Genomic DNA, 21,768 nt, shown 5'->3' with positions numbered 1-21,768 from the left:
CATATAACCCTTGTCATTCAAATAACTTTGTCACACGAACATGAATAGAACTGCAGCGACAGGAAGAATAATGAGGTAACCAGAACTAGTCCACACTCTTCCTTAATCAATTCACCGTAGAAGCAAATTAAGTTGTCACAAATTTTATCCAAATAGTATTATGATAATAACAACCCCTCTTTCATTAGTAGATCATCATAGATACCATCCCTTGCATATTTACACGCATGCATACAATTTAAGCTAAAAAAAAATACCTCTAATATCTGTGAAATCAATCAGATCTCTCACCATAGTATGCTTCAGATTATAATATTACTAGTGCACACACTGGGTCTTCAAGCAATGAGCAGTCACTATAGAAATACATAACAAGTGATCACAGAAACAGCCCATCTAATTAACCACGTAAGAGGATTTTCCAGCATTGATTTATACCCAATTAAAGACCAGTTGAAACACCTACAAAATGACTCTTCATGACAATCTTCAATGTTGAGACATATATATAGTCATAATGCACAAGGGCCAATGCACTTCCGGAGCTTATGTGATCTAAAGACGTAGCATATAAGATTGATTTTGGGATTAATAATATAGTGCACACTATTCTTTAATGGATTGGGACATATCTAGACAAAAATTACTTCAATGCTCAAATCGTTTTCTCATCTATGCTTTGACCGGATCGTTAAAGGACCAACACACATATGAAATTGATCAGAATCGACTCATTTATTGTGCTACAGAAATGTGTAAGAGAATACCCCTATCATATAGCAGATTAAACCCACCACATAAGATAATATTTAAATGAATTTCGTCCCAATCCTTGAGGGAAGATCTTTGCAAAGGCACGCTACATATAAACCAGTGAAAAATCTTGTGTGCACAATATTATTCAACATTAAGATAGAGTTAATCTACACAGAGTCAAACCCAACAATAATGTGTGCACAACATTGAAATAGAATTAATCAACGCAAATCCAAATCCAACAATCTTGTATGCACAATATTATTCAACATTGAGATAGAGTTAATACATCAATGCAGAGCCTAATACACATTTTACTGCAGAGTTAGTTGCATTGACCCTTCAACAATGGCACAGTCCTAGATCAGAGATGTGTACATGGTCTGCACAAAACCAACTTATGCGCATAACAACTTTACCACAAACAAAAGAGATCTGAAACCACTTTTTTACCATGTGACAAACAATAGAAACAAAGAAAGAAAAATGATCCCAGAAGTATGCTCTCCACAGTTCGATATATGTATACACAGTTCCATACTGTTACCTTCACTCCATATACATTAAAGTGAAAAAATCATACCATAATTTCAGTGATAATAGTGATTGGGGCGATTCTGAGAATCGCCGGGTGGTGGGTCGATTCTGAGAATCGCCCCACCATTCGCCGTATCTGATAATCACTATTATAACTTAGGTAGTCACCACTTCACATTTACCTGTACACGAAATGGTAGAACAAATATAATGCATCAGTAAATAAATAAAAAAGTGTATAGTTATCCACGAAGAACTTTGTTGCTAAGGCATTGAGCAGCGGAAGAACTCACAGTTCCATACTATTACCTTCACTCCATATACATTAAAGTGAAAAACGCATACCATAATTTCAGTGATAATAGTGATTGGACCCGCCGTATCTGAAAACCACTATTATAAGTCAGGTAGTCACCACTTCACATTTACCTGTACACGAAATGGTAGAACAAATATAATGCATCAATAAATAAATAAAAAAGTGTATAGTTATCCACGAAGAACTTTGTTGCTAAGGCATTGAGCAGCGGAAGAACTTTGAAGCAATGCTTAACTTCTGTTTTCATTTGTACTGTGCACCGTATGCCCTACATACAACCCTTGTCATTCAAATAACTTTGTCACACGAACATGAATAGAACTGCAGCGACAGGAAGAATAATGAGGTAACCAGAACTAGTCCACACTCTTCCTTAATCAGTTCACCGTAGAAGCAAATTAAGTTGTCACAAATTTTATCCAAATAGTATTATGATAATAACAACCCCTCTTTCATTAGTAGATCATCATAGATACCATCCATTGCATATTTACACGCATGCATACAATTTAAGCTAAAAAAAAAAATACCTCTAATATCTGTGAAATCAATCAGATCTCTCACCATAGTATGCTTCAGATTATAATATTACTAGTGCACACACTGGGTCTTCAAGCAATGAGCAGTCACTATAGAAATACATAACAAGTGATCACAGAAACAGCCCATCTAATTAACCACGTAAGAGGATTTTCCAGCATTGATTTATACCCAATTAAAGACAAGTTGAAACACCTACAAAATGACTCTTCATGACAATCTTCAACGTTGAGACATATATATAGTCATAATGCACAAGGGCCAATGCACTTCCGGAGCTTATGTGATCTAAAGACGTAGCATATAAGATTGATTTTGGGATTAATAATATAGTGCACACTATTCTTTAATGGATTGGGACATATCTAGACAAAAATTACTTCAATGCTCAAATCGTTTTCTCCTCTATGCTTTGACCGGATCGTTAAAGGACAAACACACATATGAAATTGATCAGAATCGACTCATTTAGTGTGCTACAGAAATGTGTAAGAGAATACCCCTATCATATAGCAGATTAAACCCACCACATAATATAATATTTAAATGAATTTCGTCCAATCCTTGAGGGAAGATCTCTGCAAAGGCACGCTACATATAAACCAGTGAAAAATCTTATGTGCACAATATTATTCAACATTAAGATAGAGTTAATCTACACAGAGTCAAACCCAACAATAATGTGTGCACAACATTGAAATAGAATTAATCAACGCAAATCCAAATCCAACAATCTTGTATGCACAATATTATTCAACATTGAGATAGAGTTAATACATCAATGCAGAGCCTAATACACATTTTACTGCAGAGTTAGTTGCATTGACCCTTCAACAATGGCACAATCCTAGATCAGAGATGTGTACATGGTCTGCACAAAACCAACTTATGCACATAACAACTTTACCACAAACAAAAGAGATCTGAAACCACTTTCTTACCATGTGACAAACAATAGAAACAAAGAAAGAAAAATGATCCCAGAAGTATGCTCTCCACAGTTCAATATATGTATACACAGTTCCATACTGTTACCTTCACTCCATATACATTAAAGTGAAAAACTCATACCATAATTTCAGTGATAATAGTGATTGGGGCGATTCTGAGAATTGTCGGGTGGTGGGGCGATTTTGAGAATCGCCCCACCACCCGCTGTATTTGAGAATCACTATTATAACTCAGGTAGTCACCACTTCACATTTACCTGTACACGAAATGGTAGAACAAATATAATGCATCAATAAATAAATAAAAAAGTGTATAGTTATCCACGAAGAACTTTGTTGCTAAGGCATTGAGCAGCGGAAGAACTCACATTTCCATACTATTACCTTCACTCCATATACATTAAAGTGAAAAACGCATACCATAATTTCAGTGATAATAGTGATTGGGGCGATTCTGAGAATCGCCCCACCACCCGCCGTATCTGAAAACCACTATTATAAGTCAGGTAGTCACCACTTCACATTTACCTGTACACGAAATGGTAGAACAAATATAATGCATCAATAAAAAAAAAAGTGTATAGTTATCCACGAAGAACTTTGTTGCTAAGGCATTGAGCAGGGGAAGAACTTTGAAGCAATGCTTAACTTCTGTTTTCATTTGTATTGTGCACCGTATGCCCTACATACAACCCTTGTCATTCAAATAACTTTGTCACACGAACATGAATAGAACTGCAGCGACAGGAAGAATAATGAGGTAACCAGAACTAGTCCGCACTCTTCCTTAATCAATTCACCGTAGAAGCAAATTAAGTTGTCACAAATTTTATCCAAATAGTATTATGATAAAAACAACCCCTCTTTCATTAGTAGATCATCATAGATACCGTCCCTTGCATATTTACACGCATGCATACAATTTAAGCTAAAAAAAATACCTCTAATATCTGTGAAATCAATCAGATCTCTCACCATAGTATGCTTCAGATTATAATATTACTAGTGCACACACTGGGTCTTCAAGCAATGAGCAGTCACTATAGAAATACATAACAAGTGATCACATAAACAGCCCATCTAATTAACCACGTAAGAGGATTTTCCAGCATTGATTTATACCCAATTAAAGACCAGTTGAAACACCTACAAAATGACTCTTCATGACAATCTTCAATGTTGAGACATATATATAGTCATAATGCACAAGGGCCAATGCACTTCCGGAGCTTATGTGATCTAAAGACATAGCATATAAGATTGATTTTGGGATTAATAATATAGTGCACACTATTCTTTAATGGATTGGGACATATCTAGACAAAAATTACTTCAATGCTCAAATCGTTTTCTCATCTATGCTTTGACCGGATCGTTAAAGGACCAACACACATATGAAATTGATCAGAATCGACTCATTTAGTGTGCTACAGAAATGTGTAAGAGAATACCCCTATCATATAGCAGATTAAACCCACCACATAAGATAATATTTAAATGAATTTCGTCCCAATCCTTGAGGGAAGATCTCTGCAAAGGCACGCTACATATAAACCAGTGAAAAATCTTGTGTGCACAATATTATTCAACATTAAGATAGAGTTAATCTACACAGAGTCAAACCCAACAATAATGTGTGCACAACATTGAAATAGAATTAATCAACGCAAATCCAAATCCAACAATCTTGTATGCACAATATTATTCAACATTGAGATAGAGTTAATACATCAATGCAGAGCCTAATACACATTTTACTGCAGAGTTAGTTGCATTGACCCTTCAACAATGGCACAGTCCTAGATCAGAGATGTGTACATGGTCTGCACAAAACCAACTTATGCGCATAACAACTTTACCACAAACAAAAGAGATCTGAAACCACTTTCTTACCATGTGACAAACAATAGAAACAAAGAAAGAAAAATGATCCCAGAAGTATGCTCTCCACAGTTCGATATATGTATACACAATTCCATATTGTTACCTTCACTCCATATACATTAAAGTGAAAAACTCATACCATAATTTCAGTGATAATAGTGATTGGGGCGCTTCTGAGAATCGCCGGGTGGTGGGGCGATTCTCAAAATCGCCGGGTGGTGGGGCGATTCTCAGAATCGCCCCACCACCCGCCGTATCTGAGATCACTATTATAAGTTAGGTAGTCACCACTTCACATTTACCTGTACACGAAATAGTAGAACAAATATAATGCATCAATAAAAAAAAAGTGTATAGTTATCCACGAAGAACTTTGTTGCTAAGGCATTGAGCAACGGAAGTGGTATACTTATGGTGTCATGTGGAAAATGCTTATATCTTTATATGTCATTTACATTAATAGATGTTGTCTAATAATTGATGATTGTTAATAATTGGTAAATTCACTTAGAGACCAGTAAACGTGAAATGAATAGCCAAATTGAAAGCTCATGACGCAATATTGATATATAAAGTAGATTCTACATAAGAGATTGTAGGAGCTTGTCACATGCAATAGATTTTGATTATTGATCCGACCATTAATTCAATGGATGGTGTTTGACATGAAGAGATTGAAATATGTTACTCATGAAGTAGATGGTGGGATTGAAAAAAAAAACATAAGAGCAATAGCAAGTTTTATTTTCCTCTTTATTCATGGTTCCATAAGGGATTGACCATGGTGAAAAGTTTTATCATTACCCTTTCCATATGGTTCCATTTAAGGCTTTAAATTAGATTGTGGTTACAGATGGAGATGCCAGTTTTATTTATACCCTCTCTTTATGTTTCAACATAAGGCCTGATCCATTTTAAATAAGAATTGAGTTTTTATTTATACCATATTTTATGGTTATATCAAAGGTTTTTTCATTTTAAAGAAAAGTGAAGTCCTATGGATATGGAAAATTTTATTAATACCTTTTTTTTCCATGTTCATTTTTTTTTCATGTTTTTTTAGATTGAATTCTAATTATATTTTAAAAAATAGTATAATTTAGTAAACATGAAGAGGAGTATTAGTTTTATAAGACTCATAATTGTTATGGTGATTATATGAATAATTATTATATCTAATAGTTGGATTTGGTTTATGGAATTAGGAAAAATGTTGTTATACTCCTAGAGGTCAGAGGCCCCGAGGAATTCGGCAAAATGTTGTACATCTCTAAAGTATGTTGTAAAATGTTGTTATGTCCCTAAAGTATGAGCCTCTCTACAATTTAGTTTGAGAACTTAGTATGGGGTCAATGTATAAGTGTTAGATGGTTAAATGTTAGATATGTAAGAGATGTGAATATCTTTTAAAAGTTAGGCTCATAAGTATACATATGTTATCTTTTAAAAGTTAGGCTCATAAGTATACCTTATTTTCTTCTTAGTGGTTATACCTTGTTTCTTTCAATAGCCCTTGCAATTATTTCATAAAAAGTAGTTGTAGTAAATTTATATAGCAACATTGTAGCCCTAGTAATAGATTTATTTTCTACAAATAGTCTATTTGTTGAATTGAATTTTTGCAGACATAAAAAACTAATTTTATCATTGTAAGAATTTTTAATTGTTAAATTGGTTTTAAACTATTGTACATATTAGTATTAACTGTTGACTAGTTTAATTGAGCCAATTATAGTATGTAATTACCTCTATATCACTTGTTAATAATTGGTAATTGTTAATAATTGGTAAATTCACTTAGAGACCAGTAAACGTGAAATGAATAGCCAAATTGAAAACTCATGACACAACATTGATATACAAAGTAGATTCTATATAAGAGATTGTAGGAGCTTGTCACGTGCAATAGATTTGGATTATTGATCCGACCATTAATTCAATGGATGGTGTTTGACATCAAGAGATTGAAATATGTTACTCATGAAGTAGATGGTGGGATTGAAACAAAAAAAAAACATAGCATCGTTGATGTTGATGTTATGGTTGAGAACATGTTGAATTTATACTTAGAAAAGAAAAATGATATTCTACCAAAAACATTAATGTGTTTTTTTCCTCATAAACAACTTTGTCTGGCACATAAAAATTTGGTTTTACTAGCATTTTTTTAAAAGTTTGAAAATTGACCCTAAAAAAAATCATTGTTCCAGTATCATCACTTTTCATTTTGAAGCTATATTTTGCACAAAAATTTCGTAGTAAATTTCGTAGTCACTGCCATTTTTAAAACATGTTCAAAATTGACCCCTAAAAAATAAAATCATCGTTCCAGTATACACACTTTTCATTTTTAGCACTGTTTTTGATGTTTTTTCGGGGTTTTTTGGCCAGAGTTCTCATTTTGAGTTTATAGTTCCCGTTTCAAAGTTTACATTGTTTTAAAGGAACCACGGTTTTTGCGTGCATATGTTCTTTTGTTGTCCCTCTTAAGGAACAGCAGTTGTTCCATCTAAGGAACAACACTTTTGGAGTGCATTTTTTTGTTTGTTTTTGTGTGTGTGTGTGTGTGTTTTATCATTTAGACGATTTTTTTGAATAATGGTTCATTTAAGGCACAGCTATACATTTATGCAAGAACACAAAAATTAGAGGATACGGAAATCAGCAAACCAAACAAAAATCGTTATCTTTAGAGAAATTGCTTTGAATCGTTAAGAAAAAAGAGGAAAATACACAACTATTTATATCACTTTGTTGTCTTTATTTTCACTAAAACCAATTTGATTGATTATTTTTATCATGTTGGTTCCTTCTTAAAATCTTCATAATTCTCTTTGATCATTATTATTGAATAAGAATAAGGGCATATTTTTCTCTATTGAGATGTTCAGATTTCTTCCACCATCCCTACTCTTAAGGACTATTGAGCCATCCTCTATATATAAATAGGAAAGTGCTATATAAAAGAAGAAGAAGAAGAAAAAAGAGAAAAATATATATATGATTACTAACATGATTTGTCAGATGAAGGATAGGGGGTCTCATCAAGAGCCAGCCTACCATGATCATAAGGAAGCAAGTGAAGTGGCATTCCCACTATGGCCACCACACCAGGGATATGATCCAAGAGGCATATCAGAAAAATGAAAAAAGTCCTTGGAACAGGAGGTCTCATCACGAGTCGGCCTGCCCACCTTTCACTCCTTCCTGGTGAATGGCATTGTGATTCATCTGGTTACCAAGCTAGCACAATGGCCTCCATTCTGATATCGCACAACACTTTCCTAGGCATGCACAAGGGATTATGGTTACAAGGGTTAAATAAGCAACTTTGTCAAGGTTATGGACACCTGTGGGCAACAGAGCTCTGCTGATGGTATCGAAGTCATACTTTTCATACACCAATAGTCATTATAAACCCTTTTTCTTATATCTTTATATTGATTTCAAATGAGATTATGTTATATAACCCTTTCGAACCTTGTATACATGAAAAATCATTTATAAATCAATCATAATGGTTAAAGTGGATAATGACCACATAAGAACTTTTACTTACGTCAGTTGTCCTATCCTCTAATTTTTGCATCATTTCATGGAATTTCCATATCTATTTGTGATTTCCATCATAAACCTCGGTTTCAGTAATTTCCTGATTTTGTAATCATGTCATGGATATATACGTTGTTCCTTTATTTTAACGTATGACTGTAGTCCAGCATGCTGCTCCTTTATTTTTCGGCCGAGGACAGCCTATCACATTTCAGGGGGGCGCGGGTGACCTCCATAATACACTGGCATACGTGTCAAATCCTTACTTGGAGGTACTATGACTCCATCAAAACTCGAGAATAGCAATTTTAACGGTATTGATATTTCCCAATATGCACAGCTTGTTGTTCCATTGTCATCTCTGTGCTTTTACTCTGTTAAAATTAACAATGTGCTAAAGCTTGAACATCTTGTTGTTCCATCATCATCTTTGTGTTTTTGCTCTGTAAAAATTAATAGTGTGCTAAGCTTGAACAAAATGGGAGGCAGATCAATACGCAACGAACCGTAGGTGTTAATGATCTCCAACGTTGCACACGAAATTTTAGTAAGAGTGGGATGGATTACCTACCTTAACCAACTACAGTAGTCTAATGAGACGGTGGCCATTGAATTTCTGCAGAATTTGCAGGAAGATTGTTCCATGGTGAGGGGGAGGCAAATAATAGTAACAGATGTGATAATTGCTGAAGTATCGGGACTGCCAGCTGTTGGACTAGTATGGACACAGAAAAAAGTGAGACTTCAAGACGCTATAACCATCTTCCGGGACGAAGGATAGAGCCTTACTGTTAAAGGAAAAGGATTACTGCTTGTAACCCTGGGAGAACCACGGGAAGAATTAGCCAGGATTGTGAAAAGCTACATCACATGCGATGGCAGAAAAGATGTGGTAAGACCACTCCATCTCAAACTGTTAGCTGTATTAAAACAAAAATGTGTTGTAAATTTGCCGCATACTTAAACTTTTTATTGCGTGATGCTGCTCGGAGTATAAGAAAATCTTGGCATGTAGAAATGGTAGTAAGTCATCACAGCTTAATTCAGCTAATAGTCAGTTACAGTCTCACTCAACAGTAGATTATTTGAGAAGAATTGATATTCTCAATAGATGGAGGATTGGCCTTATCAGCCCCAAAGTGAAAAAGAACTGATAGCACATCAATCAGACCGCAGAAACGAAGACAGTCTGCCAGATTGGGGAGAAGCAGGGGAATGTTGGGAAGTCCCCAAGAAAACAGTAGCCAGCCATTAGAGATATATGACTCAGAGGATGAGTAACCCCCACAATTTGAAGGAGGGGAAATGAAGAAGAAGAATTAGAAGAAAATACAGAAGAGGAACTGGAAGAGGAAATTGAGCACTCCGGCGAGGAAGAAGGGGTGGAAGCAGAGAAACCCAGCGAAATCCCATTACAAAACCCTCTGCAAGAAGATGAATTGGCCCAAATTTTGGCTAATATGGGGGAGTATATCCAACCCCACATCCCACTCAACCTTTATATTGAGGCAGGACCATCACAGGAACACTCTGCTCACAATAAGAGTGCATCTGAAGAAATGAACGATGAGGAAGAAGAGGAAAGGCAATCACAGGAACACTCTGCTCACAGTAGGAGTGCATCCGAAGAAATGAATGAAGAAGAAGAAATAGAAGAAGAAGCCACCCGGGAAATAGCAGATCAAACCAGGGTTTCCTCCCCTAAGAAACCTAATCAGGAGGACGAGAACACTGAAGAAGTGTTCCAAGCAGAGAACATGGAAATAAGCCAGGGCGAGGGTACAAGCCCTGAAGAACAAAGCCCAGGCCCAAGAAAAGAAACAGTTGTTCCTTCGAAGAAAATGAATGAAATCAAAAGGCTGCGAAAGGAACAACAAAGACTACTAAATGTAGTAAAACAGCTCAGACAACAAATAAGGGTCCTAAAAATGGGGAGAATCTCAAAAAGAACCCCTGGAACAAAGGATGCAGCCACCCAGACGAAACCCCATAAAATGAAGACCAAAAGGACTCAAACCGAACCCATTATCATTTAGGACCGCAAGGAACAACATGCGGCTATTACAAACGCAGAGGCCCAAATAGAAGACACACCAGTCTGTAATAAGGACATCCAGACAGAGGCATTTTCCTCTAGCGTCACAACCGATCGAATAGTTCATGAGAAGGAAACGCAGACTATAGGAACCAGATGTCGCAATAAGGAGATCCAGGTAGATCTCCAACCCAAAAATGTTTTGATGGAAAATGATCCGAGGATAGTGAGACTTCAAAAGGATCTGGCACAAGCCCAACAAACGATAGAAAAGCTCACAGAGGAAATTGTTCCTCAGGAGAAATATCAGAAGTTACAGCAGCAAGTAAAGAACATCAATGCATCGAAGAGCGAGGCCTTCGATAGATGTCGGAGGGCAGAGGAAAAAGTTAAAAAGGTAACCAATAGACTAGACACAGTTATGAGTCAAATGGATACCCTATGTTCTCTATATACTGATGTTCTAGCATGTAGGGCACCTACCAAAAATTATGCTTCGTTTTTTATGGAAATATACTTACAATTAAAAATTAAGGTTGTTAAGGCAGAGGTACCTGTAGAGTTAAAAACTATTGATGATTTCATAAATTGTTGTAAGCATTATGGGGTGAAAGTCCAGCGATTTTTATGTGAGTTTTATTTGCATAATCTTGTGTTGGATGGTGAAACGGATCAAAACCCTAGTCCTTTTATGGGTGATATACAACTTCAAGAATTCATCTCTTTTGTTGTTAACCAGATAAGGTGGCTTAAAGCCCATAATACCTTTCAGAGACAGGAGAACGGATTAGATCTATGGGTGAGGGTTGAACCAAGAAACCCATTACAACTATGGGATAAGCATAGGAGCTTAATGAGAAAGAAGGGTGTGATCCAGACATTGGGACCCATTCACACAGCAGTTGTCCAGCAAGGGGTAGAATACTTCCTATCCATCAAAGACCTTGCCATAGCAGCAGCTAAACTCCGATGGAAGACTTCCAATCAGAATGTTCAGGACAGAGAGCCATTCAATTACGAAAATTTTAAGTTAGTTGCTGGCCGCCTGGTTACCTATAGTAACCTCATCTTGAGAGAAGGTCCATATTGGTTAGGCTGTAGGTTTCGAAGTCCAATTATCTGGTATCCTGCACCAAGGTATAAGGCCCTATATGAATTGCCTGAAGGCCAGACAGGGAATATTTTTGAAGTTTTAGCTAGACATCATGGTTTTAGACCACTGCATGAAAATCCCTCTCCAACCTATTCCCTAACTTCCTTGCATGTCAATTACAATGTTTTCATGAGGGCATGAAAAAGGGTAAGTAGGGGGGTGTGTTGAGCATTGGAAAAGGTATGTATTTACCATTTATTTCTTTATCTTTTCCTTTGAATCATGACTTCTTTACATTCTAAGATGGTAATATGTTAAAGAATTATGATAGAATTAAGGAGATTTGTGATTGATGCAAAATGACTAATTATTGTCTTTTTCTATACAAAAAGTGAAGAAAATGGAAAATCACTATTCGGGAAGAAAAGACAAACCAGAATTAATTGGTGTCCCTTTGACAAGAAGCCGTATCTAGACGAGGAGATCAAGATCGGAGCAATGGACCAGGAAAAGGAAGAGAAAGCGCGGTATCAGCACAAGAAGACAAAACGTTAACTGAAGATCAAAGATATAGCGAATCCCTCAGGATCCTTTGATCTTGAGGGATCGCTGCTTCAAGGTTTATCTATATCCTTGATACTTCCGCTTGGCCATTATAAAAAGGGACAATGTTGGTAGCCTAGGGGCAGAATTATTGTCAATTTGTATAACTTACTGTTGTAATCTTAAATTTGATCATCAACTCTCTTTGAAGAATGATAGTTGTAACTCTTCCATTTATGATTAATATATAACTCAGTCGTTGTTCCATTATCTGATCCTAGATTAAACGCAGCAGTGCTTCCTTGGTGGCTAAGGGCCCGGCCCTAGTGGATCACTTGCTTCTTGTATCATTATTTTACAATTACAGTCGTGTGTGGTTTGATTTCCTTTGCATTTCTTTAATTTTCTTTATTCAATAATCTTATGTTCTTGAACATTTCTCTGAATTTCTCTGTTATATCAAAATCCTAATTGGATAGCAAGATTATTATTTACGACCGAAAATGTTATGTTGTTCATTCTGAAATAATATTTCACTGTCTAATTCAGATTTTGTTGTTCATTTGCAGACTGATATTGTTGTTCATTTACAGTTGCGATTGTTGTTCATTTAGCTACGGTTCTCTTACAATTGCGATTGTTGTTAATTTGATTATTGTTCCATTATAACTGCAATTGTCATTCCTTTATAACTGTGGTTAATGTCCATTATGCTAGAATAAGATTGTTGATTCAATTACTCTATATTCGTTGTGTGATTACACTTAATTGGGTTTGTTGTTATTTTCTTAGATTGTTGCTTCAATTCCTTTATTAGTTAAGATTGTTGTTCAATTCCCTTTGATTAAGATTGTTGCTCAATTCCGTTCTGTAGATTAAGATTTGTTGTTCGATTTTCTCAAATAGATCAGTTGTTGTTCCTTTTCTGTTAATCGAATTGTTATTTCCAGTATTTGCTTTAGTGTGGATAAAAAGATCTACAACTGTAACAAACATTGACTATTGTTGTCTCAGTTCTCAGATTGGAGATCTTGCCTACTATTGATTTTCATTTACATCAGTTTACAAGGGAAAGAGTTATCATTACTGCATCCTTGACTGATGATTGTTGTAGTTTCTTGAGTGAATGATTTAGTTACAAAGCATTTAAGTTTCTTGCCATTACAATTAGATTTTGTTACCAGCATTCATTTACTTTTGTAAGCAATATACTACAAGCATTACTCTTGAACAAGTGACCACCTCAAACTGAGTACACTCTTGAGATAAAAAAATCATACCTGGATTGATAATTAATGTAGGGTAAATAGGGGTTAAAAGACACCTTTTTATCGCTCAACACTTAGTCTCCTTGCTGGCAACTAGGATTGATCTGTGAAATTTTTGGCTTAATTCTCATGGATTGGATTTTCAGTTTGTGGGAGACGAACTCAAACAAATTAATTTCCCTCATGTGGGTAGTAATCAATATTAGTGATTATCTTGACAATTTCCTCAAGGACATATGCATATGGATATTTGTATGAATATATGATATATTCAATTATTTTCCAACTACTTTTTAAGCTATACAATCTTCCCTTCATCCCCTATGATACAATCTCCCCCTCTTTCTCTGCAATAACATAAATAATATCTTGTTTACTACATATTGAATTTCATGATTCATCTCCCCATCATCCTCTAGAATATATTGAAAAATATGTTGTTTGTTTCATATTAAATGTCACAGTTACGATGTTATATAGCCCCACTAGAGTGCTAGAGATCCATATAATAAACCAAGGGTAAAAGATGACACCCACTTGGAAACATTTAAGTACCTATTTTCTTCTTTCTTGCAAATATATTAAAGTAATGAAATATTGGAAAAATTTAAGTACCTATTTTCTTATTTCTTGCAAATATATTAAAGTAATGAAATATTGGCTTAGAAAAATTTTCATCTTCTTGATGCTCTGACCAAGTGTAAGAGTCCCTTGAAAATGTCTTGCTTGATCTATATAAGGTAATTGATATTAGGAATGTTATAGCAAAGCATTGTGATGGATATAACAACCTGTGGTATGAGGATTATTAATGGGAAACGTTGAGCTCATATAATGAGAAGGATCAACAACAGTATCGAGACAAAAAAATACACGAGGATGGATCTGTACTTAATAGTTGGAGTAGAAGGTGACACTTTTTCTACTCCTGAGCAGTTACATTTTTTGGATGATATGATAATGAAGTGGTAAGACGATGATCTGAGATCTGCCATGGTGATCTGGCATCTAACATTGTAAGACATTTTGATAATGGATATCTACCACAAGAGCATGAAAAAAGACATAAGTTATATAAGATTAAAAAGTTTCTTCACAATAAGATTTCCATGTATCAATTTATTGAAACTTAAAACCTAGTCTTCCTTAATATTTTAAATGAAATATATGCATCGGGAGCAATTAAGTATGCAATAAGACCTCAAATTTTTTCTCAAATATCAATTGAGAGAATATATATATATATATATATATATATATATATATATATATATATATATATATATATATATATATATATATATATATATATATATTCTCTAATTGTTTCCCATCTTACATTAGAGATTGAAAAAAAAATTGAGTAACTACAAATTAATGGTAGGTAAACAATTAGCCCCCATAGATAATTCACTTGAAAAGACATGTAAATGCGTTATGTAAAATATCCCTCAATTAAAATGTGTCCATGTTAGAAGAAAACGTGTTGCACCTAGCGGTTATAATGGTAGCATATGGAATCAACTTCATGTCATGCAAGTACAAGACTGCCCCAATTGCCAATTCCACTAGTCACAAAAAATTATAGATAAATGATTAATCGATTGTTATAATCCTTACAAAATCTTCAATAAAGACTAATAAGGAAAATAAATAACAATACAAATATAATCTAATGCATCATGTATTACTTGGTTAAGGTTAACTTAAAAAGGTTTCTATTAAAAATATAAATGCCTTTGGAAATGGTGTTAATTGAATGATTTCAGTTCATTAATTTAGACTCTAAACAAGTACTTATATATATATATATATATATATATATATATAGTTTTTTAACAAGACTAAAATATTTATTAGGGTGAAGACATGTTTTATGGGTAAGCTCAGACACCTATTCTAAACTCCATAAACAAAACATATAACCATATACCAATACAAATACTTTAAATTTAAAGTATATCTTTTGACTTATTTATCCTTTAACCATAAATTAAAAGGATTGGATGACTAAGTACAATTATATAAGGGATTTTTATAGCATAAATAGAAGAATTATCTCAATTCAAAGAAGATTACCAATAAAACCAAGCATATGAAGTGATTTCCACCCGAACATAGGTAGTTGTATTGTAGAAATTCACCCCCTATTAGGCTATGATACCACCAAGGTGAAGTAGGAACAATGGTTTTGAGTGTAGTCAATGAATAATTTCACCAAGACTTTCATTGCCAAGTTTCAAAAAGGGAAAAATAGCTATAGGGACTCACATTACCTACTTCTCACAACACAAGAGGACTTCCTTCTTTTCTTCCAAGTCTTTCATAATTCTTTTATTCTTGTCCTTTTCAGTGAAGACATAGAATGGTCTAGTTGATGTCACAAAAATTCTTAAATATTTTGTTGGTTTCCTATCTCTTTCAATAGCTATCTCCCCTAATTTTCATGGTTGATTTGATCTATATATTCATGGTTATTTTTTCCCCTCTTATCTTCACTAAAACTTCTCTTTTTTTCCCTTTTTCTTAGTCCTTTTCCTCCTATTCGAATTTTCCCATGCGCTCACCCTAACAAGAAGTCCCCCTCATCTACTTCTTCTTGTTCCAAGAATCTAGGGGAGACACCTTACTAAAAAATAGGAGTGACAACGTAACTTTATGAATTGGTTTTCTCCATTATTCATAAATTAAATAAGGTGAAGATGATAAGGTAAGATAAATAGAGGAATAATAAATAAATCCCTTAGACCCATTTGCATGTCCCCATTTGTGGTATCATAGCCCCTATAGGAAATCATATATGTTGATCTTGGTCATCATCATTTTATTAACTGCAAAATTAAAAATATTTACAATCTTTACAACACCATGGTATGCCTACCTCATGGTGATCAATATAGCAGAAAATACAAATATCCATGCATAGTTTTAAAGAAATTTAATTATAACTTTTCCAAGGACAATAATTGGGATGTTGCAATCCCTCCCCCTTGGAATAACACCTTCCCAATGTTATTTTAGTGTAGTAATATATCTAATGAAAATAGGGATGGATATGCCTTTCTCACAATATATTACATCTCCCAAGTGGCCTCATCAAGCCTAAAATGTTTCCACTACACTTTTACCTACATAATGGCTCAATTCCAGAGCAATGTTACTTTCAATTCTAATATGCATAAGCGTTCTAGCTAGAAATATCCCTCTAGTTTCACCTTAATTACATCCCAACCCATAATATGGTTAATATCATTTACACATTTCTTTAACATTGATACCTGAAAAATGATATGTGCTTTAACATTTGTTTGCAAAGCAGTTTTATAAGCTATCAGTCCCATTCTTTCCAAAATTTCAAAGGGTCCATAATATATGGGTACAAGTTTGGCATAGGCTTCAAGATTTAGAGCACTTTTCATGATTTCAGTTTAAGATATACATGATCACCAACTTTGAAATATGTATGCATTATTTTTCTATATATATAACTGTGTTGTTTGTCTTGAGTTGTCTTCAAGTTTTGTTTTATCTTGATGACTTATTGCTCCATCTCTTTCAACATTCCTGGTCCAAGTGTAATTCTATTTACTGGATTGTCCCAAGTTACAAGTGTATTACATTTGCCACCATATAATGCTTCAAAAGGACTTGTTTGTATTGATGCTCCACCCAACACAACATACAACACGTGGAGGTAATCGTGAAAAGAATATAACACATACCCAACATTCTCTCACATGTTTTTTTCTTTACACACATGGGGTTGTAGGAGTACACGATAACAACCTAATAGAGTGTAGTATTATCTCCAATATAAATTTTCTAATCACAATTTTTGTCAATGTCTAAGGTATTGAACAATGTTTCCCATAGCAATTTGATGAGTACACTAGAATTAACAAGCAATGAGTATAACTAAAATATTTATGAACATGAAATCCTTTAGACAAGGTTGCATGGAAGGCCTTATCATCATTCTGAGAGTGATTATGGTGCTTATTGTCCAATTTAAGCTTCTTGATTTGCTTCTTAATTTTCATTGGTTCAAAGAGCCCTAGTTTACCATAGTATCTTTAGTGTTCTATTTCAAAGTGATGTTTTTATTTTAGCTTCAACTTTCCACAACATTAATTTTGAAATGCCTTGATTCAATCCAGTTAATCATCAATTCAAATGAATTCATGAGGATCCAATTACATTTTTTGTTACTAAGGACACAACTCAAACCTCATTAGGTTTGGAGAGTAACCTATGAAGAATGTTTAATTTGAATATTTGGTAATATTTATTATCTAGTGGCTATATTTATGGATGTACCTAGTGTCATTATGATGTCAATGTAACATTGAAAGTCAATTTTTGAAGCATTAATGTACAAGTATTGAGATATCATTTAGATTATAGGATCATTTATATGGATCTTATTACTTAATATGAGTTTGGCATTGGAGAAGTGAAAGCAGTATTCTCACTATTGAGACCTATATATTTAAGAGGTCTTAACTTATCCTTTTGGGGCCCCTTAGCCCACAAATAGGCGGGGTGTCATACACCAATTTGGTTTCTAACTTGGCCATGACCTTATAATATATTATTATATAATACAACTTGAGTGGTCTTAATGGTTAAGGAAATGTGTTTCCTCCTAAGAGGTCACAAGTTCAAATCTAGAGGGGAGTCGAGTATGTATGTCTTTGTAAAATTTGTAGATTTTCCTGTAGATTCATAGCTCTTATAATGTTCGAAAACACAAGACAATAAAATACTCTACTCTTTTAAACAATGGAAACCAAGAATCGATGAAAACAATGATCGACAAGAGGAAGATAATCAAATACACATAACACAATTGTTTCTCTGGGGAAAGACACTACTCAAAACCCTGACTATCTATTGCTTAATCATAAATCTGAGTGATAATAGAAAGCTTGTTCTCACAAGAACAATTCCACACAAGTATGATCAACTCTCTTCCTCACAAGCTCACACTCACCAACACTTAGCCAATTTCTCCTTCCTGTTGAGCCCCTATTTCCTTGCGCAATTCCTTCGAGGAATAACCCATATTTAATTGGGAAATCTTTCTTCCATAACTGTGCAATCCAAATTTATGTCCTCTTCTGATTACATGCATGATCTGTACAACTCGGATCATTCTACAACTGATAGTACATTGTCCCTACACTCCAGTCTCAACTGGATCTTTCTCTGAACTGACATGCATGAGTTTCTCATGAGGTAATCTTCAGTTAGATGGAGTGGCACTGAGGATGCAACAGTGCACCAACTCACTACTAGACCTCTACTAGTTCCACAAACAATTAGAACTAGTTTAACTGTCTATAACTCAATCAAACTGAGTTATCTAATTACAACTCAAATAAACTCATCCTGGACCCCTAAAATTTAGGGAGAACATATACATGACTACAGAAAGACTTCCAACTCGAAATTCCTAGGCTAATTAAGTCAATTAAACTTAATTAACTATTTACAAGTTGCTATGCAAATAGAATTTGATTTTAATTCTCAATTTAATTGAAGGAAAAATTAAACTAGAATTTCTTGTTATCATTTCTCAACACTCCCTCTCAACAGGAAAGGGATTATCAGCTACCCTGATCCTATCTCTGTGAAACTCGAATTTACATCTTAACAATGCCTTTGTAAAAATGTCAGCATCTTACTCCTCCGTGGGAACATACTCCAACAACAAAATCTGCCTCAATACACAATCTCGAAGATGATGATATCAGATATCAATATGCTTGGACCGATCATGAAAAACAATATTTTCAGAGAGTTTGATACAACTCTTATTATCGCAGTAAATCACAGATGTATCCATCTGCTGACCAAAGAAACCAACCAGAATCTTCCTCATCCAGATGGCCTCACATGTTGCCTCACTTGCAGCCATGTACTCTACCTCTGTCGAACTGAGTGCAACCAATCATTGTTTCCTCTTGTACCAAGAAACTACTGCTGACCCAATACTAAAGATCCCTCCTTGTAGGTTTTAACCCCGTACAGAAATTACCTGCATACGAATTATAGAACATGTTAGCTACCTATACCAATAGGTTTCATATTTCAGATTGGCTATGAAAGGTCCAAATATGCTCTGCTTTGATAATTCAAAGATCACATATTTCCAAGAGAATCCAATCTATGCTTATAGCTTGGTATGGACTTAAATTTTGATGGATGTTCCAACAGTCTAATCTGGATCATTCCATGGTTTAAATTTTCAGTTGTAGAATAGAGAAAGGAGTCTGTCCAAACTGTTTAATCTTGGCAGACAGGTAGTTCAGGTAGAGAAGAAAAGGCTCCCAACAGCTTAATCTGGGACCTTGGAAGAAATAAGGGTAGAAGTAGATAGAAAAAACAAGAGAAAAAGCCAGAGAAAAGAAAAGGCAGGTAAGGGTCTGCAAGTCCAAGTGCACCCTCCAAGAAGAAATAAAAAATGCTAGGCAAGTAGCTGGGTAAGTAGTTGGGGTTGCAGAAAGGTTATCTTTACCATTGCAGGTGTGTTACTTTGTTTACCAAAGCAAAGTCAATCAATTGAGAAGGTGTTCTTCTTCATCAAGTTGCAGCAAACAGGAAGCATGACTAACCTCCCTTCTTCCCCTTTCCATTTCATTACTAACACTCCCTCATCAGCTGAGATTCATGGAAGAAGATTATGGTTTCATGGTGGTTCTTGTTCCTTCAAAAGCCACATTTCTTGTGTAAAAATCTTTTCATTTTGATCTACTCTTTAAGCTAAGTGTTTTAAAAAAAAGCTTAGTATTCTCTCCCTTCATTCACCCCCCTCATCCATATTAACTCTAACTCTACTACATAAATCCCCTATATCACCTTTCCCCTACTAGTATTAACACCATGGTGTATAAACCCCAAATTTTGTATAAATATCCCTCCCCTTGGCATTATAGCCATATGTCCTCTGAAAAAGGAATCAAAATGACATCTGGTCACTTTGAGGAACCTATACCTCCTCTCACCCCCTTGTTTCAAGTCATTCCACTCATCAAACCATCATTTGCAAAGAAAAACCCTATAAAACCCCTTCTTACCCCTAAAACCCTCTGAAGTTGCGAAAAAATCCAAAAAAAAAACCCCACTTTAGCCGCTTAACCAAAGTTGGCGCATATATGTGATTTTCCAAATTCACCGAAAAACCTTACAAAAACCCATACCCTAAGGTTTTTCCGCTGAGCGCAGATCCCGAAATGAATATTAAAATAACCCCGCCCCTTCTGTATCAGCGGATCATCTCATTGATCCGACAGTCGTCCGATGGAGAGCCTCTAATCCAACGGCTCTCATCCATGTCGGAGCGGCTCCGACGTCCGCCAATTACCCCGTACCGGTCGAGCACCTTACCCCCCCCCCCCCCCCCGTCAACCGTCGGATCGGGCCCATGAGATCCGACGGCCCTCATTGATATCGGAGCGGCTTAGATGGCGGACAAATACCTTCCGATAAATGACGAAGGGATACGTCATTCGGTCGCCACGCGTCTTCCCCACAGCGCATCGGAGGTACGCCTGACAAATACCTCGTCCATATCATAAGCGGTGCGATATAAAACCGTTAACCGCTTCCGGTTTCGGTCATCCCACTTGTCCAACGTCACTCCCACGTCATCCCACGTCATTACCACCCTGCCATCGTGTCAACCGCTGCGCCCGACCTTCTGCCAATGTGTCTTGCCACTTCATCATCGCCGTGGACCACTCAGAGCCTGCCACCTCACATGATGACGTCATGTTGACGTCACCCGGCCCTGACCCCACCGATGACGTCATGCTGACGTCACCAGAAAAGTGTGCCAAAAGTCCGAAAAATCAATATTATAGCCAAAATTCGCGTTTTTTTGGCTCTTTTCTGCAAAAATGTTTGTTTCTCCTGCATGTTTTTCCCACGTCCAACAGTGCACCAACCTGTAGAACTCGACCAGGAGACCGCCAGCGCACCATTTTCACCTGCATTCCTCTCCATTGCTCTCTGAAAACCAGGTATTTATCCTTGAAAATCCTTCCTTCACCTGGTTTTGTCTGTAAATTGCCAAGGACGAGTAAATTTGTGAAAAACATATAATTGACCGGCAGAAATACTTGCGCCTGGCCCCATTTACAATTGTGAACTCGAAAAACACTAGCTGAGCCTTGTTCGCCCACATTTTCACTAAAAACCATACTATGTTCGCGCATTCGCGAAAGCGACATTTAAACAGAATTTACCTGCTGAGAAAGACAGAGTGAGGCCAGGCATTGGTCTTATTT

Source organism: Pinus tabuliformis, chromosome 6 (genome assembly GCF_031772625.1).
Source record: "Pinus tabuliformis cultivar Carrire ecotype Pingquan chromosome 6, CPIR1, whole genome shotgun sequence".
Lineage (NCBI taxonomy): Eukaryota > Viridiplantae > Streptophyta > Pinopsida > Pinales > Pinaceae > Pinus > Pinus tabuliformis.
This window is presented reverse-complemented; position numbering follows the sequence as displayed.